This window comes from Solanum dulcamara, chromosome 4 (genome assembly GCF_947179165.1).
Source record: "Solanum dulcamara chromosome 4, daSolDulc1.2, whole genome shotgun sequence".
Lineage (NCBI taxonomy): Eukaryota > Viridiplantae > Streptophyta > Magnoliopsida > Solanales > Solanaceae > Solanum > Solanum dulcamara.
Window position 1 is genome coordinate 25,546,320 of NC_077240.1, and position 24,308 is coordinate 25,570,627.

The 24,308-nt window shown below is 35.5% G+C and overlaps 1 pseudogene; it reads right to left on the reverse strand.

Moving 5' to 3' along the window:
• Nucleotides 1-3,476: 3,476 nt before the first annotated feature.
• Nucleotides 3,477-4,448, reverse strand: LOC129884134 (putative ubiquitin-conjugating enzyme E2 38; annotated as a pseudogene).
• Between the last annotated feature and the right edge of the window lie 19,860 nt (nt 4,449-24,308).

Genomic DNA, 24,308 nt, shown 5'->3' on the forward strand with positions numbered 1-24,308 from the left:
ATTTATCAATTCTTCATTATTATCAGTTCGATTCGATTTAACCGTTAAAATTTGACATAAAATAAAATCATTGCAAATCACTAAGAAACAAGGTGACAAACTAAATGAATTATGTAATTGATAACCCGATGATAAATTAATAAATTATATTTATATCATTCGATATATAAAGTCTTTGACTTACGATTTAGTTTCATACTTATATTTGTGGTTGTCTCAAACTTTCGATTTTTCTACAGTATATTAGTATTTGCTCGAAAGTTTGAGACAACTATAAATAAAAGTATAAAACTAAATCGTAAGTCAAAGACTTTATATATCGAATGATATAAATATAATTTATTAATTTATCATCGGGTTATCAGTTAATCCATTAAAAAAAAAATCAAACCGTTAAAAATCGATAACTCCGATAATAAAAAAATTAAAATAGTTACTGAAACTATTAAATCAAAAAATCATTACCTATAAATTAATATTTTTTTTTATTCGGGTTATCGGTTTTGGACAACACTACTTAGCATTAATTTTTATTTTCAAAATTTAATATTAAACATCAATTAATAAAAATAGTATAATAAAATAATCATATTAAATTATGAATTATAATTTTCTTAATAAGCATGTGAATTTTTTTCTTGATGAACGTATATCAAATACAAAATATAACAAACATATATCAAATACAAAATATAACAACTAAAAGTAAACGAAAGAATCTGAATACATTTTTACTTAGTTAACAGAGTTATATGGTGAGAAGCGGTAGTTTGTTTGCGTAGGCCATTAGATTTTCCTATAAAAGTATGAAGGCTTCTCCCCTCCACCTAACTCATCTTTCATTTGGTATCTGCCCTAATAACCTAGCCGCCGAACGCCGGCCTCCATCGGCCCTTTATTTTACTCTGCTTTTTCTCTAAAGTTGTTGACCAAGCTGAAATTTTGCAGACAGCAGAAAAGGAAAATCAGGAAGAGGCATATTTCACGTTTGTGCGTGAATTTAACAACCCTTTTCATATGAAATCTGTAGTTGTCTGTTAGATTCACGCACAAACTCGTAATAGGTCTTTTCGAATTTCTGCGCTTTGATTTGTATCTATTTCTCCAATTGGTGAACTTTGTCCAGTAGTAAAGGGGGAAAAAAGCTTTCTCATGATTGGAGGTGAGACTCTGATCTCATTTCCCATCCGGGTTACTGCATATATATTTCCTTGCTCTTTACTGATTTGATTGATTCTTTGTTGGAAAAAGTCAGCTTAGAAGGCCATGTACGCTTTGCATTTTCAAAATCTGCAGCTGCTCTTTTTACTTTTATCTGCCATGGACGAATGGATTCTGTTTTAGATTAGAAATCCATGATTCATTTGTTTGTATATCTATCTTGTAGCCTATTTATTCCATATGAACTAGTAGTTTATCTATTGGGGATAGAGAATGAACTTGTTGAAGCTTTCTTTTGTATTTTTCTTATGATCTGAATGGATACAAAGGATTCATATAGGTGACCTCTAAGTAATTTTGATTGTTATATTTCACTTGCTTAAGTTCATGGTCCCCCAGGTATGTTGCTCGGACTCTCCAAAAAAAGAAACCACACCCGAGTTGAGTTGGGTTCTTCAAAAATACACTATGAATCCAACACGTACTTGTCTCCATTTTTGAAGAGTCCGGGCAACATAGCCCCCAAGGTGATTCCAGTGAACAGTTTGAGAGTAGCACTCGTTCAATTAACTGCAGATGGTAACAATTATACCATTAATATATGATGTTCATTACTTTTCAACCTAAATAAGAGGGAATATAAAGAGAGTAGTCTCTTGGAAGTACCAATTTTAAAAAGGAACACTGATGTTTCACTTCTCCCGCGATATAAACATCTCTCATTTGGCACGAATAGTTGCCCGATACTTGAACGGGTTTGAAAATTGTGGAACAGTTATGATAACAACTTCATTAGTTTAAGAGGGAAGTAGGAGATACAAAGCCAACGGCATCAACTACCCAATGCATAAAAATAGATGGCGAATTCATAGTCCATCAGCAGATATATGAGGCATAAAACATGCATATTTGGTTTAACAATGTCAAAGTATCTTTATCTCAAAACTCTAGTTTGTTTTTCTTACTAAATCAACGTTCCTTGCTCCAAATATTTCATTTTTTTCCTTTCATTTTAACTATAATGTAAACATGATCCTATTCGTCATCTTTATTTTCTCTAGTTCCCAATAGATGAGTAAGTTGGCCTCAGAATGAACGAGGAGATTCGTTGTAGGTTGATGCTAAACCAATTGAGACCTCTGCTTAATTTAACACTAAAATGATGTGGGAATATGTTTCCACTTCTACCCTTTATAAGTCAGTAATTTGAGAGTAACATGTTAAGTTGCAATAAGTCCATGCATTCATCATTTAATCCATCTTTAGTTTAGTGGGTAAAGTTCTATTTCCGAATAGTTAACGATTTATGCGCTTCTCTATGACGATTTCCATTCTTTTTATTTACATGGAGCTTAACTAACTGGATGTTTTACAAATATGGTGAGATTGATGTTAATGGTTCCAAGCCAGTTCAAGTGAAACATTCATAACTTCCCAATAAGAATTCATCTGTTGCGGTAGAGCTCACAGTCAAGTAAACAATCCCTTCAAAAAATTTCATGGGATGGCTGTGGAAGTCGACTTCGAATTCATGAATTTGCTTTTTGAGGAAATGGTTAATTTTGGTGTTAGCAGTCTTATGAACTTTTTAAGATACAGATAAGGCTTAATGAGGTAAACCTTACATTCTATGCTTCAGTATCTATCTTTATCGCTTCTTTTTTGTAATTATACATTGCATCACTGTCTGAATTGTAGAAAACACAGTTGGGTTAGTTGTTTTCTTATCTACATCTGGGTTTTACTATAAAGCATAAGACTACCTTTTAGTACTTCTGAATGTTAACTATTAGGTGTACTCAGTTATGAACTTATTTCAGGATCATTTTACAGTTCATTATGCTTTGGAAGCAATTGAATCCAAGAACAAGACTAAAAGGATCAATATTAGGCGAATAGCTCTAAAAAGTTCAATAGTAGGCTATATAAAATTGAGTCATTAACGAGTATGTATTCCCTAGGGGAGTTTGAGTACCTGGTGTGGTGAAATAATAAGTGGGATATGTTATCATGATGTTAGCTGGTTCCTTCTTCAAGTCGAACACCAGTTATGACACTTGGTAATTTGTTGTGTTGGGTTCTTCTTACCTGTTCTATGACATTCATGAACACGGTTGGGTTTTCTCAGTTTGGTCTGAAGTATAATGTAAGATAAAAAAAATGAAAGAAAACAGGTAGATTGTGTAAATTGTATTAAGTTGATTGTTGATCATAACCATCAGAAATATGTGCAGTATGTTTCTTGCTCCAAATTTGGGAATTCAACAATAAATGGTTGGGAAACATTGATGAATCAGTAAGGTAATGATGTTGTAAATTACATTCTGCTCATCCGCATACCGTATTAACTACTACTACTCCTATCTTTTTTCTCAGGCCAGTTTTTTTCAGCTTAGAGAGTTACTCAAGATAGTTGCAACATTCTTAACAAATCCTTAGCTGTTTGATCTTCTGCTCTGCGGGAAGGTCTACTCCTGTCGGTACTACCAAAGTATGATGCTTGCAATAGGTTCCATTCTGTTCGAAAGCCCTGTAGAGTTCATGGAAAAGATTAACCATGAAGTCACTGTCATCCATTTTCTTCCAGTAGTTCAGCAGAATATAGTGAGCCCTTGTCCTAAAGTATCCTTCTACAAAATGTTGGAAGTTCATGGGGGATTCCCTCAGCATATAAAGCATGCCCTTACGTCAAGGTGAAGGCTTTCTTGTAACCTTCTACCCCACTAGGATTTAAACGGGTCGCACTCAAGATTGAAGTCTGAATAGCTGTGAGCACTTGTAATATGTTAGACTTCTGTGGATTCCACTTGCCTTGAACTCCACAGTACCAATTAGTCACAAAGTTTCCACATTCCAAGAGGCTAAGAGTAACCTTACCCTTGGGGTCCAAATATTGGTTCAAGTCAAGATCATAGGAATGATAATGAAGCCTTGGAGGACAATTGGGATAATTTCTTGGAAAAAGTATGTAGAAGAAGAAAAGACCATGAGCATAAGGCGTATCGGGTGGACCAACTATGACTGCCTGCCCTCATAAGATCAATCCTCCTCCAATAAGATTTGACAAGAATGGAACTGGGAAGATTGTGGCGATCATAGGGGGGATAGTAAGTATGTCGAATTTCTTAATCCGCTTAAACCACGTCTATAATCTCTTCTATTTCCCCATAAGTTAAAGCAAGCAATATATTATGTTCTCTGCCAAATTCTAACAATAGCAATACCCTTCTAGTTCCTCCTTATATAGGGAATTACTTGTCCAACTATAAGAGACATAAACTTACCATATTCCCAATCTCAACTAAATCAGGAAAAGGAACAACGATCGACAATTAAGGCAATAATTTGAATTGAACCAAAACCTTCAATGGTATTTCAAAGAATCCCTATTGTAGAAGGATTTTCATGTTTCCTAACTTTACTTTAAAAATTGAACGTCCCTCTTCCCTAACTAGGAAGAGTAAACATTCTTTCTTTTATACGTTAATTATTTTTAAAAAAACGACAATTTTATCTTTATATTATCAATCTTTTTCTTTTATCTTTACTTTTTTAAAATCATGATATATTTTTTTAATCTATGTTATAAAAATAATGTATAGAAAAATAAGTACTGTTTCTAAGATAAAAACAATGTGAGAACTGCTAGTTGAGTATCTAAGTTAATGACGTTTTATAATAAATAAATGATCAGAATAAAAAACTTATTAATAATAATTGAAATTCTAATTTCTGTTTACACAAATAAAAATTCCAGACAGTGATAACTTTATAATTACATTTAATGAAGGTAATATAAAATATAATTAATAAATAGAAGTATCTTGTATAGTAAATTCCTAAAAGAAAATCTTCTTATATTATCAATAAACTTTTTACATTTTTAATTTTAAAAATATTCTATTATTGATAATTAAAATTTGAAGGGTGTAAATGATTTTCACCCTTATCGAATGAAACTATTGAGATCATCACACACGACATGAAGGCTCACCAGAGGAATTGGTTACAAAACAAATCTGGAGTTGGTTGCAAATCTGTTAGAGAGTTAGTTGAAGTTGTTAGGAGTTAGTTACAAATATGTTAGAGAGTTAGTTGAAGTTGTTAGGAGTTAGTTACAAATCTGTTAGAGAGTTAGTTGAAGTTGTTAGCTAGATATTTTATTGTATTGCCAGCTGTAACTTGTATAAATAGGTAGCTTGTATCATTTTACAAACACAAGTTCACAATATATGTAGCTAAGGCAGTATCTGCTCTTTCTCTTGTTCAGCTGATGGATGTTCACCATTAATGGTGATCATGAAGCTTCAATCTAAGCTTGAGTAGCTGGATTTCACATGGTATCAGAGCTTTAAAAGGTCCTATCTCATCTCGATTTTCTATTTCTCAGTTCTTTGTTGGTGATTTCTTCTTCGATTCGATTTCCTTCTTCTCTGCAAATTTCTTGTTGATTAATTCTCATATCGTACTGTTCAATTTGATCTTCCTAGTCTTCAATTTAGATATTCAAATTTCAATATGGTAGAAGTTGTACCTCAATCTGATGGTTCATCTAGTTCGACTTCCACAACATTCGATGTGGAAAGTCCATTGTATATTCATCCCTCTGAAAAAGAAGGTTCAGTACTAGTTCCTGTACCATTTGATGTAATTGGATTTCTTTCATGGAAGAAAGGAGTGTTACGTTCACTTTCAGTGAAGAACAAACTAGGATTTATAAATGGAGAATGTAAGAAGCCTTCATTAACGTCTCTTGAGTGTCGACAATGAGAGCGTTGTGATGATATGATAACCTCTTAGATATTGAACTCTCTAAGTAAAGACATTGCAGATAGTGTTAAGTATGTGTTCGACTCATTGGAATTGTGGAGTGAGCTATAAGATCGATATGATCATGCTAATGGGGCTAAATTGTATCAGATCCAAAATGAGATTAATGATCTGAGCCAAGGAACTCTAGACATCACCTCATATTACACACAGATGAAGAAACTCTGGGAAGAACCTAGTACTTTGAGTGTTAAAAGCCAATGTAGTTGTAACTATAGATGTGGTGCCAAAGACACCATGCACAAGGTAGAGCAGGACAAATGTCTTGTTCATTTTCTCATGGGTCTTAATGAAGTCTACACCATCATCAGAGGAAGCATACTCATGATGAATCCATTACCTTCTATGGGACAAGCTTTTGCTTTCCTTATTCAGGACAAAAAGCAAAAAGAATTCAAGCCTAGCCATCAATATTTTGCAGATCCATCTTCCATTAATGACAGCTCTTCAGGTGGATACTCAAGAGGTCCTGGAGGTCCTTTAGGAACAAAAGAATTTCAAACCAACTATACACAGAATAGTGGTACAAGAACAAGACCATTCTGTGATCACTGCAAAAGGCTGGGCACACTAAAGACAAATGCTATAAACTCATGGTTATCCAAATAAAATCAACAACCAAGCTTATAACAATCAGCCTCAGAAGAGTTAGTTCAACAATAGAGGTTATAAAGGAAAATGAGTTGCAGCAAATGTTCATGAAAATTTGAATGCTTCTTGTCCAAATGAAAAAGGTAAGATTAATACATAGAATGGTCCTATCAATGCCTTGTCTAAAGAACAGTACAACCATCTAGTCAACATGCTGCAGCAACTCCAAGTTGGAAATATGGGAGATTCATTTGCTAAACCACTTTCTACCACTGGATCTGTCAATTTTGCAGGTATAATAGCTTGTAATTCTTCTATTGATTTTGAAAAACTTTTGTGTGGATGTTTCAAAGCTAAAGCTGACTTATGGATCCTACACTCAAGAGCTACACACTACATAACCTTTGAAAAGACTCACCCAACTAAACTCATAACTATATCTTACCCCATACGTGTCAGATTACCTAATGGTTATAGAGTTACAATCACATAAATTGAAGAGGTAACACTAACTCCTGAGATTACACTGTCTAATGTTCTCTTTATTCCTACTTTCAAATATAATCTGATTTTCATTAGTTCATTAGTAAAACACCTTAAGTGCATTGCTTTCTTTACAGACTCTTTATGTCTACCGTAGGCCCCTCCACTGAAGAAGCCTCTGGAGATGGTAGAGTACATGGTGGGCTATATTTCCTATGCTCACAATGCATACAGAAAAACAGATCCATACCTTAGAAAAGCAGGGTGTTCCCTTGACTTTCATCTCACGTTCTCAATGTAGATAAAGTACACTGTCAATGTCATTCCCATTCCTGTTCCCCTGGTTCTTCTGTACAAACTTCAGTTGTTGTTCCTAGTTCTATTGTACAAAATTCAGTTGCTACTAATAAAGACAGAGTTTTAGTTTCTAATTCTTCTATATTTCATGTTAATACTACTTATCTGTTATGGCATTATAGATTTGGTCATGTCCCTTTTGTGAAAATGAGAGGATTAATCTCTATTCATGTGAAGTTCTCAGCTAAACAACTTTTCTTTTACCCAATCTGTTCAATGGCTAGACAATCTAGACTACCTTTTTCCACCAAAACTACTACCTCTAATGCTTGTTTTGACCTGTTACATTTAGATTTATGGGGTCCATATCACATCCAAACATATGACAATTACAAATACTTCCTTGCCTTAGTTGATGACGACCGTAGAGCCACATGGACACTCTGCTAAGTAGCAAGAGTAATGCCCTCTATGTGCTCCAAACCTTCACATCCATGATTGAAAATCAGTTTCATACCACTATAAAGACAATCAGATCAGATAATGACTTAGAATTTTCCAATACTCAAGCCAACTCTTTCTTTTAAATCAACGGGATTATACATCAAAAATTTTGTCCACACACACCACAACAAAATGGTGTGGTGGAAAGAAAGCACAAATACCTACTTGAAAAAACTAGAGCACTTTTTTTCAGTCCAAACTTCCAATAAAATACTGGGGAGAGTGCATTCTCATAGCCACTTATATTATCAATAGATTACCATCACATATCTTAAACAACAAATGTCCTATTGAGGTACTGCACCAACAGAAACCATGCTACTCTCGTATGAGAAAATTTGGATGTCTATGCTATCCTACTATTCCTAAAGTGCAAAGAATCAAATTTGACCCTAAAACTAATCCCCATGTCTTCGTAAGATATCCTTCTCACACAAAAGGGTACAAAGTTCTAAGTCTAGCTACCAGGAAAATCCATATTTCCAGGAATGTGGTATTTCATGAGAATATCTTTCCATTTTCTTTGACTAAAAATACTACTATTTTCCCTGCATCACCACTTTATTACTCTAGCATTCCCTTTTTTCTTATCTTTATCCTGATAATGTGCCTTCTACTTCTACTACTGAGAATATAGCCTTTGGACAGTGTGATCAAGGCACTAGTGATATCTCCACACCATCTGTGAACCCTCACTATCCCTCATCTGCCCAGCCTAGCACTGTGTCTCCTACTAATAGTAGTCCCTCACATCTCTCTGCAACACCAACCTTACCCAGCCAATCCACCAGACCGCATATCCCTACAGTTCCCACACTTAGACAATCCACTATAACATACAAACCACCCACCTACTTAAAGGACTATGTTTATCATGTCCCAAAGTCCACTTCACTTTTTCTTTGTACATCTTTTAAACACAGTAACCACATTGCTCCTAAAGATTTAATGTCTTCTAGTCAGTCTTTTGTAATGAACATATTTCATGATTGTGAGCCATTTTCTTATGAAGAGGCAATCATAAACCCTACTTGATAGACAGTTATGACACAAGAGTTTAATGCATTACATAAGAATCACACATGGGACTTGGTTTTTTTACCACCTGGAAAAAAAATTATTGGATGCAAATGGGTATATAAGATCAAACATAAATCATATGGTAGCATAGAAAGGCTGAAGGCTAGGTTAATTGTGAAGAGGTATACACAACATGCTGGTATTGACTATATTGAGATATTCTATCCTCTAGTCAAGATGACTACAGTCTAAGCTCTACTTGCAATTGCAACCAAGAAACATTGGAATATATTTCAATTAGATGTCAATAATGCATTCCTTTATGGAGAATTACATGAGGAGGTTTATATAGAAATACCACAAGGATTGGACACTGTTTCTCATGGAGTTGTATGCAAACTTAACATGTCCTTATATGGCCTTAAACAGACCAACAAATAGTGGTATGCAAGGCTAACTGATGCTCTCAACTCAAGAGGTTACACACACTCTATGAATGATTATTCCCTGTTCCACAAAAGATCTGGTACTTTTATTGTTTTTGTAGCAGTCTATGTTGATGATGTTCTACTCACTGGGATCGATCCTTTTGAAATTCACCACCTGAGGTCTTTTCTACATGAGACATTCAAAATAAAGTACTTAAAAAAATTGCACTACTTCTTTGGTGTAGAAGTTTTATACAAACAGGATGGCATTCTTATCTCTCAGAGAAAATTTGCTCTAAACCTGTTCAAAGAGTACAATTACAGTCAGTTTACCCCTTTCTCTTCTCCTCTTGATCCCTTGATCAAATTGAGAGCTGAAGAAGAACCATTGTTGTCAGATCCTGCTTATTACAGGAAGCTAGTTGGAAAGTTGAACTTTCTCACAAACACTAGACTTGACATTTCTTATGGTGTCCAACACCTTAGCCAGTTTATGCATGCTCCTAGAGAACCTCATTTACAAGCAACATTCCACATGTTAAGATACCTCAAGTAGGATCCAACATTAGGCATTTTTATGTCCAACTCAGATGACTACTCAGTGAAATTATTTTGTGACTCTAACTGGGCATCCTGTCCTGACTCTAGGAAATTTGTCACTGGTTATATTGTTCTACTTGGGGACAGTCCTATTAGCTGGAAGTCTAAGAACCAGGAGACCATTTCTTTATTCTCAGCTGAGGCAGAATATAGATCACTTAAGAAGGTGGTTGGTGAACTAATCTGGTTACAAAGATTGTTTGATGAACTCACAGTCCCTTCTGCACGTCTTTATCATGTGTTTTGTGACAGTCAGTCTGTTCTACATATCGCACGAAATTCTGTTTTCCATGAGCGTACCAAACACATTAAAATAGATTGTCATTTTGTTCGAACCAAACTGCAGGAAGGCCTCATACTTTACATTATGTTGGCACTGATCAGCAATTGGCTGACATCCTTACTAAGGCCCTAACTAGAGTTAAACATTCTAGTATGTTGTCCAAGTTGGCTGTAATTACATCACCTCCAACTTGAGAAAAGGGGTATTGAGATCATTACACACGGCATAAAGGCTCACTAGAGGAGTTGGTTACAAAACAAATCTGGAGTTGGTTACAAATCTGTTAGAGAGTTAGTTAAAGTTGTTAGGAGTTAGTTACAAATCTGTTAGAGAGTTAGTTGAAGGTGTCAACTAGATATTTTATTTTATTGCCAGCTGTAACTTGTATAAATAGGTAGCTTGTATTTATTTTACAAACACAAGTTCACAATATATGTAGCTAAGGCAGTATCTGCTTTTTCTCTTGTTCAGCTGGTGGATCTTCACCATTAATGGTGATCATGAAGCTTCAATCTAAGCTTGAGTAGCTAGATTTCACAGAAACCCTAAATTAGATGGAATAGCTGGGTTTTCTTTAATGGATAATCAAAGTTTAGCCCTTGTTTTATATATAAATAAAGTGTAGTCATTTTTTAAACAAAAATAACATCCGAACAAATACTCTTATTTGCAAGTTGAAACTTCATGATTGGATAAAAAAAAACTCCATGATTGGTCCTAGATATCGAACAAGTCTTGTTATAAGAGTTTTAGCAGAAATTTTATTTTAAAAAATTGAATTGGAACTCTAACCTACTATGTTGCCTTAAATTATTCCGATTAGTAGGGGAGTTTCATACTTCAAAGTAGTATGATGAAATTCACTTGAAAAAATTTCAAACTCCATTGATTATACTGAGTTTTTTCATGTGATAGATAAAGTTGATTTTACTCAAATATTTTTTACAAATAAAAAAAAATGACTAAATGAAATTAGTTATTTGAAATAATGGCTAAAGTTTAATTCGTGGTCTAAAAGGTGACAACTTTTGTCAATTTCTTGTCGAAAAGAAAGCTTCTCTTTTGGGCTTTCTTCGAATTTCAAAGGTGGACTTGCAAACAAGTCCACGTACTATCACTTGGGCTTGATACTTAGCTTCTTAGGGTTTGGGAATTTCACAAATAGCCCATTTAAAGATCATTATTTAAGTTTTAATTGAAGTTTATAAATTTTTATAACTTTTTCTGCTTCGGAATTAACTTCAAACCAACGGGTTTGAAGTAAGAAAAACCTACGTCGAAAGTATGAAGTTGTGTTTGTCAAAACCTAACTTCAGTTAAATGGTTCAAATTTGGCATATTGCTTGTGCCAACAAATTTCAGACATTTTGTCCATTCTATAAAACTAATATCAAATTCCTCAGTAAAAATGAGGAGAAGTTAGTTTAGATGGCCAGTTTTTAGACCACTTGTTAATAATATTTACCATCATTTAAAATTTAATTCATGAGAAATAATCACTTTATAATATGGTTCATTATTTGATCTCGCTTGTTCCACTAGCCAAATTTCAAATTTAACAATTTTTAATATTTGACTTTGAAAATTAGTCAATTGGGCAAGTAGGATCGAAAGTTCAAGACAATTAATTTTCAATCTTATTAGATCTGATTTCAGTCATGAATCGTTTAACTTGAATTGAGATATGTTGATGAACCAGGCCGGACCTGATTCGACCACCAAAGGACCACTTGTAACCTAAACCTCAAGTCAAAAAGTGATCTTGAAATTTTGACCATCCTTGCTCCATGAACCAAACTCCAGGTGTAATAACTTTTGATCTTTAGATTTTATCCATGAAGCGAAGATCACCAATTTCTTAATATTTATTTAATTTGTTTATGTGTCAAGAAATTTATAAAAAGAAATTATAAGTATTTGTAGTAAACTTAATTATATTATAGTACTCTCATAGTGGCATACGCAGAATATTTTGCCAACGGTATCCATAGTTACACATATAAAAAATAAATAATTGATACAACTAACAATATTATATTAATAAAAACTATCTAAAACGTACTAATAAAACATAAATCAAAAAACTACTACAAATTTCTCGCCACTATAATAGTATACAAATTTTATTCTAGTTCAATTGGTTTGTGTTATCCTAATTTGACTAGGAATAAGAGGTTTGAGGTTCAAATCCCTACGATATTTACTTTTATTTGAAAAGGCCTCATTAATATGAGCCCATTTCAAGCATATACGGTTCGAACTCAACCACTCTTGAATGGATGACTGTTCCATCTACATACTAAACCAACAAACCATGAAGCTCACTTGTTCAAAACAATGTCATTAATATAATATAATATTATGTTTTCATATTTTATTATATATAATATTAAAAAAATTTAACAAAGCAGTGTCGGTTGACCCCCCTTGACATAGGGTGTGTCCGCCCCTCACTGCTCTTTTCATTAACTTTTACTTGTCCATACCCAATTAAAAAAAATTGACATGACTATTTATTCCTATTAAATAATGTCTAGTAATATGATTCTGAAAAATAATTTGGAACATAAGTAGTTAATATTAAAAGTAAAACATAGAAAAAATTGGCATGGCTATTTATTCCTATTAAATAATGTTTAGTAATATGATCCTCAAAAATAATCTGAAGAATAAGTAGTTAATATTAAAAGTAAAACATAGAAAAAATTAATTGTACTTTCTTAATATATTAAAAAAATGACAAATAAAAAATAATAAATAAGTAAAAATGAATAGAGTATGCCGTTTAAGGAGAAGTTTAATGTCGGTTTAATTGGATAAAGCACTGTTAAATCTAGTTGGACCAGATATTCCAGATAGTTGTATAATGACAAACCGACATAACCGTGTTATTTGGCTGTTGTTTTCTTGTAGATTGTGTACTTACTAGGAACAAAATGGTTTGGTGATATACATGTGTTTTAATTACCTCACTCAATCCTTTGAAAAAGTTGTTCAAAGAGAGCAGTTCAGTCAGTACTTTAGTCAGACAGTATATAAAAAAGGTTTAAAGGAATATTTTTGTCATTTATCTACTTTATTTCAGGATAAGTTATTTTGAGATTACTACACCAATCAAGGGGAAGAATAACTTATTCCGGTACTAATTATTAATCCTAAGATAAGTTATTCCGGACTTGACAACCAAACAACAAATTAAGTGGCACTATAATTTAATCCCACGACTATTTGGTGTTATCATTCACACCAAACAATCCCTAATCCCTTCCCCTTACTGTAACAACTTTGTTACACAAAATCTAAGAAACAACTCTATTGACCACTAAACCAACCAACACCAGTCGATTTAGAATTCAAGAACTCAACATAGCTAATTCTAGCTAGCTATAATTCAGAAAACTCAAGAATGATCTAGTTCCTTTATAACTCACTGAATAAATTTACAGATGATGAACACAGAAATATAAACCTAAAAAAGCAGCTAAGAACGAAGATAACTCTATCAGGTCCTAAGTTGTACTAGAGAGTATATTTAGGAGAATGACTTTTGCTTTTTTGAAATTTCGGAATGCTAAAACTTAATTGTGTCCTTAGAGAAGAGACTTATATAAGTAGGACACAAAACTCTTGGAGCAATTCCATTAGCTAAGAGTTTGTTGCTCTGCAAATAGACGCGCACCAACCAATGCAATTAGAGCTGCGTATCCATCGGTTCGGTTTGATTTTGAAATTTATTGAATTGACTTATCGGTTATCGGTTTATAGACATGTCAAACCGTTATAGAACTATTAAGATATTGGTTTATCGAGTGTTGGTTTATCAATTATTGATCATTATCGGTTCAGTTATCGGTTTGACCGTTAAAATTTTATTAAAAAAATCATTGAAAATCACTTAGAAACAAGGTGACAAACCAAATAAACCATGCGCATGAGTTGATAAATTGTGTGTTGTTGAAAAGCAAATGTAAAATATTGTATAATAACCAAGAGTTTGAAACAACAAGAAATAAAAATATGAAAACTAAACCCTAAGTGAAGGACTTTATATACCGAATGGTAATAAGTATGATTATTAAGTTACTATCGGGTTTTCGGTTAACCCGTTAAGAAAAAACTTTAAATTATTAAGAATCGATAACCTGATAATAAAATAAATTAAAATCATTACCCAAACCACTAAACCAACAACACATTATCGATAAATCAATAACTTTATTTCGATTCGATTTATCGGGTTTGGTTCAATTTTGAATAGCCCTAACTGTAGTAGTAGTAGTGGTTGCAGAATACTTTTTACAACTATACTTTTCTTGTAACAGAACTCTTAGTCTCTCGTGCGATCAGGTATCTCAATAGGTCCCAAAGTTTAATTTGTTAAATCATCAAAATTTTAGAGTCAGCTCAGAATAACATACATATTTTAAATAGTCTAATATCGGAGATTTAGAGCGTGTTTCGCCAAGCGGCTATAAATGATTTAATTTAAAAATTAGTTAGCCTTTTTTTAATTTTTTTTTAAAAAGTGCTTTAAGTGAAAAATAGTTTTTTTGGCATATTCATTTGAAAATTGCTTGAGTGTTTTTAATAAGAAGATTATGTTTGGCCAATTTTTGAAAGTGATTTTTTTAAAATGTCATATTTAATATAAGAAATTTCAAGTTGTGACAGTAGTTTATAACTTTCAGGTTGTAGCAATAAAAAAACTTTCAAGTTATAATAGATTTGAAAAATATTATGCATTAATTAAAGTATTAAAAAAGAGAAATAAATAAAAATGTAATAAAGAAACAAAAAATGATAATAAATATATTAATGGTAATACAGAATTAACGTTCAATTAAGACTCTAATAATTGATATTGAAATTAAATTCCTTTATTTTCTCAATTAGTTGAAAATCTGGTAAGATATATTTTTCAAAACTAAAAATTTTATTTGAATGTTTGTCTGCAACGTTTCTCTCTCCCCTTCATTCAACGACTTTTCATCATTTTAAAAAAAATTCATTGAATTTATCATGGAAAGTGAAAGATTTTTATCAATACTTATTCAACATAATGGAATATGGGATTGTTGAGGTAGGTTATGGAGTGATTTGTTTTCCCTTTTCATTAAAAAAGTTTGTTTGTGATGAAAAAGTTCATTTATTTTTGTTAAATGTATACTCTTGATTTTCATTAGTTGTAATGTTAAACTCATTTTAATGTATCATGAATTTTGTACAAATTCATTGGACATAAGAGTTAATAATGAAATGACATTTTCTGCATACCGTTAGTAGTAGCCAATTTTTTATTGTTCATTCAAAATATTAAAAATTTGGGTTCAGTCTAATTTTAATAATTTTTTAATGAATTTGTGTGAATACAAGTTGTATGAATAGTGTATTAAATCTGATTAAATAATGAGTTGTATGTATGAGTTGTGTAAATTTGGTATGATGCGATTTTGTATTATAAATATTTAATATTTTTTGTATATCCATTGTATAAAAGTGCTTTTTTTAGTTTGGAAATGTGCATGGTCGATACTTTTTGGGTGATAGTAATATTTGTATGAATTTGTAATTAAATTTGAGGAGTTTTTCTGTTTTACTAATTATGTGGTGTTAGTTGGTATGCGTGTTGTATAGATTATGTATAAATTTTGAATACATTGAATTAATGGTATGGGTTATGTCTAAATAAAATATAAATTTTGTATACAGTGAATTAGTGCTATCCGTGTTGTATAAATTATGCATAAATTATGTATAAAATTTGTATATAATGTAATATTTTTTTGAATTTATCCAGCATATGATGTTAGTTTGTACGTGATCTGTATATGTTATGTATATATTTTGTATACATGTAAATATGTTGGGTTTCAAATGAAGAGTATTATATATGAAGCTAGTACTTTATATGATGGTCTTGTTAATGCAGTATGTTCACAATTAGGAGTGGACACATCTGTAGATGGAATGGAGATTAAGTATCTCGCGAGCAAAAGGTATCCACCAATAATGATACATAATGATGTGGCTGTATGTGTGTATTTGGACCAAAGAAAGATAGGGAGGCCAACTACAGTACGTTGGGAGGGAGTTGAAGATGTTAAATTTAAGAAGACTAAGGTCACCTGGAGCATATGTCATTAAGAGGGTCATAATAGGAAGACGTGTGGAAATTATGTTCCTGAAAGTTAGTTAAGAATTATTAAGTTTAGATTTTTTAAAATTTGGCAAAAAGTTGTTTGTATGTTTTTGGTGCTCGATTGGTGATGAATTTATAACAATATGTCATGTTAACTTTATTCTGTGTATGAAACCTGATTTGTCTCATTTGTATCGTATTATTTATTGATTGTTGGACTTAAATAGTTTGAAATTTAAGTATAATAATATGTAAATATCAAAAAATCTATTGTTGGTATCACATTGGCATACGAGTTAAAAAATTCTTTGTGATAACATAACAAGCAACTACATTGTATGAAATTTGTATGAAAACTGAACTCTAATAAAACTTTGAATATTGCATCCTATAATATAATTCAGCTATAATATTTTACGAAATCTAAATAAAAAATAAATTCTAATAAAATATCTATTGTAGGTATCACATTAGCATACGAGTTGACAAATTCTTAGGGTTAACAAAATAAGACACTTAAATGAAACAATGAATGAATATGGTATCCTACAAAAGAACTGTACTGAAATATTGTATGAAAATTGAATTCTAATAAAAAAAATTGAATATTGTATCTTATAATATAACTGATCTATAATATTGTATGAAATATGAATGAAAAATGAATTCCAATAAAATAAGGTATCCTATATAAAAATTGTACTGAAATATTGTATGAAATTATAGAAAAACTGAAATCTAATAAAACTTTGATTATTATATCATATAATATAGCTGATCTGTTATATTTTAGGAAACCTGAACGAAAACTGAATTTTAGTAAAACTTTGAATTGATTTTATAAAATTTGGGTGTCACACGTAATATTTTGATGGATAATTAAATATCCTGAAGAAAAATTTATATATTCAAGTAATCATTGACATATAACTAAAAACATACGTAACAGTTGATTGATTAACATCAAAAATCATAATACGAATGTAACACCCCTAAAAAAATTCAAAGATTCGGACCCTTCTTGTGTTCGGGAGGGGTCAAACCCGAGTATCTTGAAGTATATTTGTGAGTTAAGATGAGTCTCTGAGGGACTGAGCAGTGTTAGAGGTGATGTGGGGTCACCAAGGACCCCTAGGACCGAGCTAAGTCCAAAAGATCCGTCGTGGCTAAGTTTAGGATGAGTTCGTATAAGGGTCGACTTTTAACGACCCTATCTTTTGAACGACGTCAATCTGGGTGGCCCACGACCTATCAAATTAAAGGTCGTCGAGTCTTCTTTCCAACGCCACTAAGAACGTAAATTTTGGAGTCCGGAGTCAAAAGATATGACGATCCTAAGATGAACTAGCACGGCAGGAATTTCATTTTGGGCCTGGGTTGTAACTGCTGGGGAAATGGCCTTGGCGCTGTAAGGGCGCGACGCGCCACTATCGCGCCAGAAACATGCCTCAGTAGTTTGATCCGTGGCGCGATGCGCCACTAAAAGTTGTGCAGGATTTTCAGGCCAAATTTCCAAAACCCAGAAAATATGGCCTTGGCGCTGTAAGGGCGCGACGCGCCACTATCGCGCCAGAAACATGCCTCAGTAGTTTGGTCTCTGGCGCGGTGCGCCACTACGAGGTGTGCAGGTTTTAGGCGTATTCAGCCTGACGCTGCAATGGCGCGACGCGCCACTATCGCGCCAGGTGTGTTTTTAGCCTATTTTCAGAACTTTGGAAGAGGGGCAATTTGGGAACTTACCCAAATTATATATATGTTACCCTTGGTCTTTTGAGAACACATTTTGCAGCCTCACTCTCTCTCTAAAAAGCCCTAGGAGCTTCTCTCTCTCTCTTCTTCTTCCCATTTCCAACAAAAAAAAGAGTCCAAGAGCTTCAAGATTTGAGTCCTCCATTGAAGACCTAACCACAAGGGTTTCTTCAAGTCTTCACTAAGGTATGTAAGGCTATATAAAACATGGGTTGAGTCCACCCATGTGCCCTACTCTTGCTTTGAGGTTAGAGGTTCATGAAAATGAATTGTTAAATATGTTCTATTGATCTTCTTGACTATGTAGATTTTGATAAAAGATGTTATTTTCTTTAAAATGTTGCTCAATATGAAATGTCAATTTAAAGTCTTGAAATTGTGATAAGCCTCAAAGATTTTCTCAAATGGATGAAAGAAATGATTGATTATATCTAGATGATGCTATATATGTGCATTTAAATTTCTTTTGGAGATGTGATTGAGATTGATCGAATAGTATGATTGGAAGAGATTGATTGTGATAGAGTTGATGAGTTGACAAGGTTGTAATGAGACTTGTCGATATAATTTGATTGAGTTGATTGGATGGAGTTTTATGAGCATTGAGTCTTGGGAGGAGTATCGAGCACCGAATTGGGCAAGAGTATAGTCCATACTCGAACCCAATACCTATGTTGCCAAACGTAGAGGGGATTGAACCATTAAAGTCGAATGTTTCCTCGAGAGATTTGTCCTGACATTATAGGACTTGGTTAGATTGGATCCATGAGTGTTTGATTCGTTCATACCCTGGCAAAGTATGAACGGGCGTGGCAACAACGTCGTTTTGTTGTACCTTCACTAGCTCATAAGTGATGGTTGTCGGATAAGAGAAACTCCTAAATAGGTCTTGATAGTACTCTGAGTCAGATTGAGTTGAATTGTATGTGATTGGTCCCGTCTAAATCATATTCTTGTTTAGACTTAGGACATTTGATTGAGTTGTTATTCCTCTTGAGTTGAGCTCCCGAGTTGATAAATTCTTCCTTGATGTTCGTTGTATTCGGCCATTTTACATACTCGTACATTCCATGTACTGACGCTATTTGGCCTGCATCATTTCATGATGCAGAGACAAGTACTAGAGATCATCAACCGGCGCTCTGTTGAAGATCCACATACACTTCCAGCCAGTTGGTGAGTCTTCCTAGTTCCCGAAGGATATTGAGCCTTCTTGTACAGTTTTGTTGTCCTTTCTTTTATTTTGATTGTTGATAGCCATGGACTTGTCATTGGCACCTTTTAGACTTGGATAGAGGCTTCATAGACTGGAGTATGGGGAGGTTGAACGATTAATTCGAGGAGTCTTATTATTTTTGTTGTTGAGTCGATGAATGCTTGGCCTTCGGCCCTCATATTGCGAATAGTATTTCATTAATTGAGTTTCCACTAAGAGAATGTGATGGAATGAATGTGTGACTAGACCAGGTGGTTCGCTCGGAGGTCAGAAATGGCCTTCGGGTGCCGGTTACGTCTAGGGTACCCTCCCAGAGCGTGACAAACATGGTATCAGAGCACAGAGTTTAAATGTCCTAGGGAGTCTATGAAGCCGTGTCTAGTAGAGTCTTGCTTATGGCTGTGTTGTACAACACACTTATAATTAGGAGGCTATGAGACATTAGGAATTATTTCACTTCCTTCATACTCTGAATTCGTGCGATGGAGTTAAACTCTATGAAACTCCCCTTCTCATTCGTGCGTTTATACATTACAGATAATGCCTCCAAAACATGCTGCTAGCCAGAGGAATATTGATAACGCCGAGATGCCCTAGTCTAAGGAACGCTCGGTAAGGGCTAGAGGCCGACCTGCGAGATACTCGGAGGCACCCCAAGTGCCATCTACTCTACCTGCACCCACATCAGAGGCAGAATTTCGAGGGGCAATTGCAATTCTCACGCAACTAATGGTTGTCCGAAGTGGTAATCAGAGTTTGCCGACTCTTAGCTCTAGCTCACAAGAGCCATCTGCTGCCACTAGAATTAGAGAATTTCTGAGAATGAATCCGCCGGCATTCACGGGTTCTAAGGTTGATGAAGATCCCCAAAATTTTATTGATGAGATGTGGAAAATTCTAAAGGCTATGCATGCTATGGAAATTGAGGGGGTTGACTTGGTGTCCTATCAACTCAAAGATGTGGCAAACATTTGGTATAACCAATGGGAACAAGGTAGGGGCGAGGAGGCAGAACCTGCTAGGTGGGATGAATTTGAGGGAGCCTTTCTTGACCACTTCTTTCCCCGAGAATTGAGGGAAGCGAAAGTGGAGGAATTTGTGAATCTGAAACAGGAGGGTATGACTGTTAAGGAGTACGACCTGAACTTCATCCAGCTGTCCAGGTATGCTCTCGAAATGACACCAGATATGAGGTCAAAGATGAGAAAGTTTGTCTCCGGTTTGGGGAGACATGTGAAGAAGGAATGCAAAGTGGCCGTTGTTAATCTTCGATATGGATATTTCAACGTTAATGGTGTACGCCCAACAGGTGGAAGAGGAGAAGAGAAAGGACAGAGAAGAGCACCTGAGCAAGAAGGCAAAATCAGCGGACCATGAGAATGAATAGAGGCAAAACAAGGGCAACAGGTCCTTCTGCCAGAAGAGGCCTCCCAATTATGCCTCATCTACCGCCAGTGCACCTATGCCGCAGAATAGGTATGATCGACAGGGACAGAGTCACCAGAATTTCAGACTCCAGGGTTCTCAATTCCAGGCCAGTGTAAGTCAAGGTACGAGGGAGAAGCCACCATGCAGCAAGTGTGGTAGGCTCCACTTGGGAGAATGCAGAGCGGGAAGGGTTGGTTGTTATAAATGCAGCCAAATAGACCATTTTTAGAAGGAGTGTCCAACATGGGGGAAAAGAGCCCCATTCTCCACTACCGCACCGCCATCTAGGGGTAATCAGAGGGGCGCTACTTCAGGTACGAGTGGAGGTACAAACCGCCTATATGTCATGGGCAGTCACCAAGATCAAGAGAACTCTCCAAACGTCGTGACGGGTATGATTCAAGTCTCTTCTTTTGATTGTTATGTATTGATGGATCCGGGTGCCATCCTATCTTTTGTGACTCCTTATGTGGCTAGTAAATTCAATAAAATTCCTGAACGTCTTCTTGAGCCTTTTAGTGTGGCCACTCCTGTCAGTAATTCTGTCTTAGCTGAGAGAGTCTATAGAGATTGTACTGTGTCCATTTATCACAGGGATACCTTGGCCGACCTAGTTGAGTTGGACATGGTTAATTTTGACGTAATCATTGGCATGGACTGGCTCTATGTCTGTTATGCCTCTATTGATTGTAGAACTCAGATTGTCACGTTCAAATTCCCGAATGAGGCTGTCATAGAGTGGAAGGGTAGTCCTATTACGCCTAAGCGTAAGTTTATTTCATACCTTCGGGCCAGGAATCTAATCTCAAAAGGGTGTGTTTATCACATTATCCGAGTGAAAGATGACAGCATTGAGTCTCCATCCCTTGAGTTGGTTCTGATTGTCAACGAGTTTCCGGATGTCTTTCTTGAAGATCTGCCTAGAGTCCCTCCTGATATGGAGATTGACTTTGGGATTGATATTCTTCCTGATACCCAGCCTATCTTAATTCCTCCATATAGAATGGCCCCAACTGAGTTGAGAGAGTTGAAGGAGCAGTTGAAAGACTTATTAGATAAGGGATTTATTAGGCCGAGTGTCTCACAATGGGGAGCTCCGGTCCTATTTGTTCGAAAGAAAGATGGGTCCCTTAGAATGTGTATTGACTACAGGCAGTTGAATAAGGTCACCGTAAAGAACAAATACCCTCTCTCTAGAATAGATGATTTATTTGATCAGCTTCAGGGTGCCACGTGTTTCTCAAAGATAGACTTGAGATCCGGCTACCATCAGTTGAAGGTGAGGGAATGTGATATTCCGAAGACTGCTTTTCGGACTCGTTATGGCCACTTTTAATTTTTAGTCATGTCCTTCGGGTTGACTAATGCCCCCGCAGCTTTCATGGATCTCATGAACCGAGTGTTTAAACCATATCTTGATATGTTTGTGATTGTATTCATAGATGATATTTTGGTCTACTCCAAGAATGAAAAGGAGCACGCCTATCATCTTAGAGTCGTTTTACAAACTTTGAGGGACCAGGTGTTGTATGCAAAGTTCTCTAAATGTGAATTTTGGCTTGCATCAGTGGCCTTCTTAGACCACATTATATCTGGAGATGGTATTCAGGTTGATGCTCAGAAGATTGAGGCAGTAAAGAATTGGCCCAGACCCATATCCCCAACAGAGATAAGGAGCTTCCTGGGTTTGGCCGGGTATTATCAAAGGTTTGTAGAGGGATTCTCATCCATATCATCACTATTGACTAAGCTGACCCAAAAGAAGGCTAAGTTCCAATGGTCCGATGCTTGTGAGGAGAGTTTCCAGAAACTGAAGGCCAAGCTAACCGCTGCTCCTGTCTTGACTCTGCCCGATGGGATAGAGGGATTTGTGGTCTATTGTGATGCATCTAAAATCGGGTTAGGCTGTGTACTGATGCAGAGGGGAAAGGTGATAGCCTATGCTTCGAGACAGCTTAAGGTTCATGAGAAGAATTACCCAACTCATGACCTTGAGCTGGCAGCTGTGGTGTTCGTGCTTAAAATTTGGCACCACTACTTGTATGGAGTACATGTTGATGTATTCACCGATCACAAGAGCCTGCAATATGTCTTCAGCCAGAAGAAACTCAACCTGAGGCAAAGAAGATGGCTTGAGCTACTCAAGGACTACGACATGAGCATCCTCTACCATCCAGATAAAGCTAATGTTGTTGCTGATGCTCTTAGCAGGTTGTCCATGGGTAGCACTGCCAATGTGGAAAAGGGAAAGAGGGAATTGGCAAAGGAGGTACATTGATTAGCCCGATTAGGAGTTCAACTCGAAGAGAACAATGAAGGTGGAGTAAACGTTCGAGATGGGGCCACATCCTCACTTGTAGCAGAGGTAAAGGAGAAATAAGATCAGGATCCTATCCTCCTCCAGCTGAAGGAAGTTGTTCACAAATAAGGGGTGATGGTTTTCACCAAAGGGGGAGATGGTGTGTTGAGGTACCGAAGTCGATTGTGTGTACCTGATGTTGATGATGTTCGAGAGAGGATTATGGACAAAACGCATAGTTCCAGATACTCTATTCATCCAGGCTCCACAAAAATGTACCATGACTTGAGGGAAATCTATTGGTGGAGTGGGATGAAGAGGGATATTGCGGAATTTGTTTCCAAGTGCCCGAATTGCCAACAGGTGAAGGTTGAGCATCAAAGGCCATGTGGTTTAGCCCAAAACATAGGAATTCCAGAATGGAAGTGGGAGATGATCAACATGGACTTTATTACAGGCTTGCCGAAGTCCCGAAAGCAACATGATTCCATTTGGGTGATTGTGGATAGAATGACGAAATCAGCTCACTTCTTGGCGGTTAAGACTACTGACACCGCAGAAGATTATGCAAAGTTGTATATACAAGAGATCGTCAGATTGCATGGGTCCCTTTGTCTATCATCTCAGACAGAGGAGCTCAATTCACTTCCTAATTTTGGAAATCCTTTCAGAAGGGATTAGGTTCGAGGGTAAACTTGAGTACAGCCTTCCATCCCTAGACAGATGGCCAAGCAGAGCGCACCATTCAGACGTTGGAAGATATGTTGAGGGCATGTGTGCTTGACTTCAAGGGAAATTGGGATGATCACTTGCCTCTCATAGAGTTTGCATATAACAATAGCTATCATGCCAGCATTCAAATGGCTCCTTATGAAGCCTTGTATGGGAGAAGGTGTAGATCGCCCATTAGGTGGTTTGAAGTTGGTGAAGCCGAGTTGATTGGGCCCAATTTTGTTCATCAAGCCATGGAGAAGGTACGACTTATTCGAGAGAGGCTAAAGACAGCCCAAAGCCGCCAAAAATCTTACACCGACATGAGGAGGAGAGACTTAGAGTTTGAGGTGGATGATTGAGTGTATTTGAAAGTGTCACCCATGAAGGGTGTCATGAGGTTTAGAAAGAAGAGGAAGCTTAGTCCTCGATATATTGGTCCTTACCAGATCTTGAGGCGGATTGGGAGTGTTGCTTATGAGTTGGAGTTGCCTTCAGAGCTAGCCTCTATTCATCCGGTATTCCACGTTTCGATGTTGAAAAAGTGCTTGGGCGATCCCTCATTTGTA